At 40.9% G+C, this 7,015-nt stretch overlaps 1 long non-coding RNA gene across 1 annotated transcript; it reads left to right on the top strand.

The window, feature by feature from the left end:
- Positions 1–416: 416 nt before the first annotated feature.
- LOC108641258 lies at positions 417–6,835 on the top strand. Its single transcript, XR_001921877.1, has 4 exons — positions 417–753; positions 1,930–2,031; positions 5,935–6,169; positions 6,720–6,835. It is a non-coding gene; the product is annotated as an uncharacterized LOC108641258 (long non-coding RNA).
- The last annotated feature ends 180 nt before the right edge of the window (positions 6,836–7,015 follow it).

Raw genomic sequence — 7,015 nt, forward strand, 5'->3', positions numbered from 1 at the left:
TAGGAAAATGTAAGTCAGCTTCTTATGAGAAATGGAAAACAACCATAAGGATATAGTTCTGAATAGGGATTTTTCAAATGGAACAGACTACACAGACTTTTTGGCTAGTGTATATTCTTAAATGTATTGCTAACTTAAAGATCACATTTAAATTCTTAGGTCCACACTTTAGCATGGTTTGATGTATAAAGCATTTCATTGTCTTAATTGAATCCATTGCTGAAATTGCCAAGGATTCCTTGGCATTAAACTTTTTGCCTTTTTTTTTTTTTCTCCAGAGCTTCCTAAAATGCCTGGTCTTGAGTTTTCTTTTGGCTTCTAGTCCTGCTTTTTGAGAAGGATTTAAATTTTTGCTGGTTAAGGAAAGCTAGAACAGTAAGTGTAACTGTTCCTGTCAGCAAAGAGAGCTGAATTTGCTGATCTGCTCTAAACTCATTTTGATGTTCAAACTATGCAGCTGTGCAACTTGTTTTGTCCTGTATTCAACTCTCTTACCTGGTTTTCATTTGTTGTTTTTTTTTTTAATCTATCATTTTTTATTCCCATGATGCTCTTGAGCAGCTCAAGGACTTTTTCTCAAGCTCAAGAAGTTACTGAGAGACTGAACTGCACAGGCCACCTCCTTCCAATCCTGCCCTTCTGCTCCTGACTAAATAAGTGTGTTGCTCAGCTGTGGGCCTTCTTCATCAAGGGGTGTAACTGCTGATGTGCACTGAAGGAGCTCTTCTTCTCTGTGTGTGAAATCATCTCTCTGTAAGTACAGTTTATGTAGTTCATCAGTTCAAGGAGCCGTACTCTGGAATGGAGATGCATCAGTGGATGCGTGGAGACGTGATTTTGTTTGAAGCACCATCCCTAAAGGTGCTTGGAGCAAGAACTTCAAACAGAAATATTCACTTAGTGTGGTATCTTCTGAAGCTCGGCCATAGAATCTTGTGGAATTTTCAGGAAAAAAAGCATTACAGTTAAACTTCAGTTAGCAATTACTTCAAGTAATCTCATTTATTTCAGTCTAATCCTGGTGGTTATAGCTTGAAATCCAAGCCTAGGCAAGATCCAGTTCACCAAATTGCATATCAAATGTAAACACTACATCTGTCTTTGGGATTTACTGGGTAACCATTGTTATACAGTGTTCCCAGGTGTCTTTCTGATGTGCCAGGCAAGTAAATGGTAGCTACTGAAGTACATTGCTATGGTATGTTTTTGATTTGGTTTTTCCCTGTGAAGCCATAGGGACAAGAATGTCTGGTGTCTAAAGTAAACATAAAGGTGAGGCTTTTACTTCCTTCTTTTTTTTTTTTTTTCTCCTGACAGTAATTGATTAAAAACCAAATCCTTTTTGGCTACTGAAAAGCCACACTGTTAAGACTTTCAGGCAAACAGCAAAACCATTTTTGTTCCAAGGCAAATGGAAAAAGAAATGATTTTGAATCAGATGTTGAGAGGAATTTGTGGAGAGTTAATATACTTTCTGTACTGTTGCTGGGCATTGTTTTTGCATGCAGTAAGCTGTCTTGCACTGTTAAGGTGAAAGTACTGTTAATGTACATAGTACTGGGGTTTGGCTGTGTAATGCAATTTTATTTCCTGGCACAGGGTTTATATAATCTATGTGTAGTTAAGACCATTGAGAATTTATCTCTCTGAGGCAAGGAGGACTAGTGTTTTACTAAGAATTAATTTTGTTGGGCACAGCTGTCATTAGTGGCTTCTGCCCACTGTCTGACAAATGCTGTAGCATTTTCTTCAAAAGCTAATAATGTTTCCTTCCACAACCAAAATAGCAGATCAAGGAAGATACCGAGTATCTCCTTAATTTTATCATGTACTAGGGCTTGGCAGTTGTTGTCTCTTGGTTGTTGGGTTTTTTTCCTCTTAATTAGAGTGAGATTTCCTCATGAATAATGAAATTAATGTCTTTTGCAGCCAAAATAAACACCATATGGTCAGGGAGAAAGGGACCAGGAAAAGAGGAAGGCGCAGCAGCTGAAGCTGATAGGAGACAAAATGGACTGAATGAGGGGCCAGGTGAGAACAAACAAAGTCTTACCATCCAGGGTGGGATCACACCATTGTTAAATTCCCTACCCTGCTTTTGCCAGTGGTGTTGATATTTCAGTGAAGGTGAAACATCTGTGGTGTACTACCCGAGTGTACTGTGTTATACACCAAGCACAGTCTGTTTCTGCTCCTGCAGGTGCTTGTCATACTTTTAGGGGACTGGGTGGGCAGGGTACACGAGTTGAGATGCACACAAAAAAAGCAGCAGACACAGATTTTGTGATCTCTCTCTTAGTCACCTAAAGCTGGGATGAAGAAGCTTTGCTCTTGCAGTTGAGGATGATGGTAAGAAGTTCACTCTAGGCTGAATGTTAATTATTGTTTTTCCCTTCTAGTTGATAACTGGGGATCCACTAATGCTAAATTACAATACTATTCAGGATTTGGGGAGTAGCCTCGGGATACTGCACCACAGGCTGTACCCCAGCCCAGTTATGCCTTTTTGGGACTCTGCTGTCCTTGCAGGGCATGGTGGAACCAGTAGCATTGTGAACCAGCATCTGGGTTTGTTGGCTTCTGGAGGATGACTGAACTTCACTCAAATGGCCCCTTCACATTAATACTTAGAGAATCCCAGGCAAATCTCACCAGGGAATTAAAGACATGTCTCCTTGGATAGACATTTTTATTCCTGCTGCTGTTTATTTAATGGAACTATGAGCATTACACCCATCAGCAAACACTTGTTAGCCAACTCCAGAGCCCCTGTTCCAGTTTCAAAGCTGTCTTTGAGCTCACCCACCTCAGTGCAGCTTTGTGCACGGCATGTGGGCAGTCCTGCTGGCTGTGAGTGCATCTCTACAGCCGAGTGCCCAGAGTTCATCCCGTGTCATTTGGGAGCTACGCTGGCTGCTCCAGTAGCACTAGAGGGGGCCCTAGGACAGAGGAGGGAAGGGAGGGGAAAAAAAGAAGGGAGAGACCAACCCCTCACCTTAAAATGGACGACCAAGATCTACCTTGAAACTTCTGAAAGACTACATTGCATTGCTGGTTTGGACCTCACTCAGTTCTTAGGGCTTTCTGCTACTGTACCATATGTCCTTTGCATAATGTATAGTCTGATTCAAAGCAGAGGGAATGAGAATCCTCATAGGCTGTTTACAGGATTGTGTGTTCCTGGCCATGGCAACCAAAAACAAGAGCTCACTTTGTTACCATTAATATTGACACTTGGCAGGAAAACAGATCCACTCTATACTTGCTTTTCACACAAAATCTGTTTGCCCCATGACTTTGTTTTCCTTTTTCTTTATTTCTCTATAAGAAGCCCACTGGGTGTTTCCATTTTCTTAATGTACAACATATTATAGTGGGGAGAGGGAGCATCTCATGGCAGCCTTGTGTAAAAGGGTTTAAATAACCCGTTGAACTTCAGTGTAAATCCTGGTTAGTTCAGTCCCAGTTCACTGCAGTGGTGTGGGGTTTGTGCTGGTGTAGCTGAGCCCGGCAGGAGGTGATAAACATGCAACCTGTGGGTCTGTGAAGCGTTCTGAGATATTTTTTGGGAAATAGAATTCTAATCAGGGATGAAAATGTTTATGAGACTGATGGAAGAAATAAGAAGCTTTCAAGCTTGGATAAAACCTTGTAAGACAGTGTCAGTTCTGTGAAGCAGCCTGGAGGTGAGATCAGGTCCTGCAGCCATCTGGCAGGCTCCCTGCTCGGGAAGGGGCACGGTGAGATGGAGCTGAGGCCACGCACTGACTGCAGAATCAGGAAAACCAAATCGCTTCTACCAAGGGAGAAAGTGAAATCACACTTCTGCCTGCACGTAAGATTTATCTGCGCAATTAAATGATTGTGTCTATAGTTGGTACAAAAACATTCCATTATATAATCCCAGTGGGAGGAACACTTTGCAGTGTCTCTCTAACTACATTGTCCTATCAAAGGAAACTGCCTATCTAAAGCCTATCTATGGTAAAAAGTAGTTTTTGCTCTCAGATTAGACAGGGATATCTCCCTCTCAATTTCTATTTCTCAGCCTATTTTTTTTCCTCTCCCATGTCTTTCAGAGACCCTGCAAACAACAGTGAATTCCAGTAGAAATGGAATATAAACAATGTTCATATATGGTATAAGCATATGAGAACCCCACTGGAATGGTATTCATTTAATTTTAGTTGAGTGATATTATTATTGTAACTACAAGTGAAAGGCCATGTAGCAGGAGAAAGGTATTTCAGACATAGTGCTTCTTGCGTGAATTGTTACATATATCTACAGTTATCCTAAGGACCTGCCCACATATTCACATTCTTTTCCTTCTCTGAGGACAGATATGGAGGGCTGTTCACAGGGAATAGTATGCAACTGAGTTTTACTTGCAAATATGCATTACATGAACTATGATCTAATATAGCACCGAACACATACTGTTCAGTAATAATTAGTAAAGGATGTTGTATGAGCAGAAAAGCTTCATATACTTGAGAAGTGTTCTTTGATTCCTTGTAATTTAAGTCACACCAGAGATTTCATTTCCTTAAATTATACCCTAGTGTGTGTGAAGAGTCACATTTTCTCTTCTAAATGCGTGGATATATATAAAATGTAACTCCTTCAGTAAGGTTGCAGTGATAATTTTCTTTTCCCCTTAAAAGATGGCACTAGATGTATTCTCAGAGAATCACTGAACTTGTTAATTGAGCCAACATACAAAACCTCACCATGCTATATGGATGTCAGCAAGCAGTTTGAGTATAGAAATTTGTCACTTAGGAATGTCTGGACCGTATATCAGATTTCCATTAGGTTAGAATGGGCTACGAAGAAAAAATAAATTAAAAGTTCAGAAATTCATAGTGGGAGTTCTGAGCTCACAGCATCAATTTGCAGTGCTGTGCCCTGAAGTGAGCGACACAAGTTCAAATAGCTGCTGCCACGGCTCTCCCAATAGACACCCTGCTGGAAATGCTTCCTCTACTTAATAAGTAAATGGGCTTTCCTGGGAGCAAAACAAAGAGCCTGACATGTTCTTTCACAGCAAGTATCAGTGGTGCAAGGGGATTTTTCAGTTTGGCTTTCTTGGAACAGCATAACAGCTTGGGATTGCACATCGTCAAGCATTTCTGCAAGGGGAAATGCAGGGGGTTTGTGCTGATAACCTGGGTCAGTTGATTCCATTGCACTGCTACCTAAGGAAGCATTTGGATTCTGCCAGTGCAGTCAGAACAAGCTATTGGCATCTAGGCAGTGCTGTCAGCTCATGTTTTAATTGTGGTGAGACAGGCATGGGTCTGTCTGTAGGAGCCAAACAAGCTGAGTGCATTTACTGGAACACACTTGGATGCACAGTGATGCTTTTTACTCTCTCTAAAATCAATATTCCTGTGAACTGGGCAAGGATTCTCCTGCAGTGGCACATTCTACCAGGCCTGCACTTTTCCTTGGAAGCTGTTAATGTAGCTGGTTTTGTCGAGGTAAGGAGAAAAATGAGAAAGCAGTGCAGGTTTGCTAGAAAGCCTGCAGCCTTGGAGTCGTTTAATTCCTTGATGTGTCCCACTCCCTCCCCCTCACCACAGAGATATCCCTGTGCAGCTGGGATGGCAGGTGCCCACCCTGGCCTGGGCTGAGCCCCTGGACGTGTGTATTGGCAGCTGTTGAGGGGCAAACACAAGGGCCTTAACAACTGCACATAGTTCAGCTCCCTGCTCTGAAGGTGTTACCTCCAAACTGGGTTTGGAGTTCACTTTCAGATAACTGATACTTGATCAAAATGTTAAGAGAGTGTAAACAGTCTGTGCATAAAATAAAATGCAACAGGAGTGAATTTTTTGATAAGATGAGCTCGTTGCAATTTCAGTGAAACTCAGAATATTTGTATTCCTGTTACAGTGCCCTTTAACAGCTTTTCTCCCCCATCCTCAGGGGCTCATACTGTTCCAGCAAGGAAATCCTGAAGGCTTTCAGAGCAGTAGCAGCAGAACTGGTGATACATTCTGAATAACATGGACTAGAAGCTGCTCTTTCTTCGTGAGTTCTGTATCTGGATTTTGTCAATATTCACTTTCTGCACCCATTTCATGATAACACCGTTGATTTATTCATTAAATCATAAGTGTCAAAAGAACTGAATTGTGCATCAGAACTTCCCCATTAGCTGGTGAGTTTTGCCATTTATCTTCCATTTTCTGTCTCCATAAAATAGAAACTACTTGTCCAAAACTGTCCCCCCTCCCTAAATTGCCACTGAATTTGCAGCTAGGACATTTTCATATGTCTTAAAATGTTTATAATTTTATCTTCTAGCCAATTTTAGGTAAAACTGTGGCTTTTTTCATCTTGAGTGAATGAATATTAATATCTGCTAGAAACCATTCCCATTGTTAAATTAAATGAGAGCAATACAGAAGTTATCTGAGTTTTTGTGAATAACTCCAAATAACGCAGAGCTTCCCATGAGTTCTGGAGGGGACTAACAAGTGTCTGCTCATGTAAGTGTAGAACATGCTCAGTTTTTTTGAGACTCCTTAACTCTGAATGCTGAGAAATTGGGATAATTCAGAGCAGCAAAAAACCAAGTCTCTGTTCTAATCAAGACTTACTTGGATTTTTCAGTTTTTCCCATTCCCCAGTTGAAATTTCCTGTGTCTTGTAACCATTTAGCAATATGTTACTAACCATCCATTATGTCCTGCTTTATTCTCTTTTAGATGAAAGAGCCATGTAAAAAAAAGAATTCACCAGCCCCTGTGACTGAATTTGAGCGATAATGTCAATGGAATTAACACATTGCCATTGTTGAATGGTCTCCTGTGGCTATATAAACATCAAGGTAACACATTTCCAAAGCAGAAGACATTACTGCTGTGATACTGTTGTTGTGAGAATATTTCCTTACTGCCAAAACACTGATGTAGATTTAGCATTTTGCTTACTGAAGAATGATGTTGAGGGGGGGAGGAGAAGGTTGATTTTGCTGCTTTTATTTTTGCTGAATTCTGGTTTA

The sequence above is a fragment of the Manacus vitellinus genome, unplaced genomic scaffold (assembly GCF_001715985.3).
Source record: "Manacus vitellinus isolate BGI_N305 unplaced genomic scaffold, ASM171598v3 scaffold_58_pilon, whole genome shotgun sequence".
NCBI lineage: Eukaryota > Metazoa > Chordata > Aves > Passeriformes > Pipridae > Manacus > Manacus vitellinus.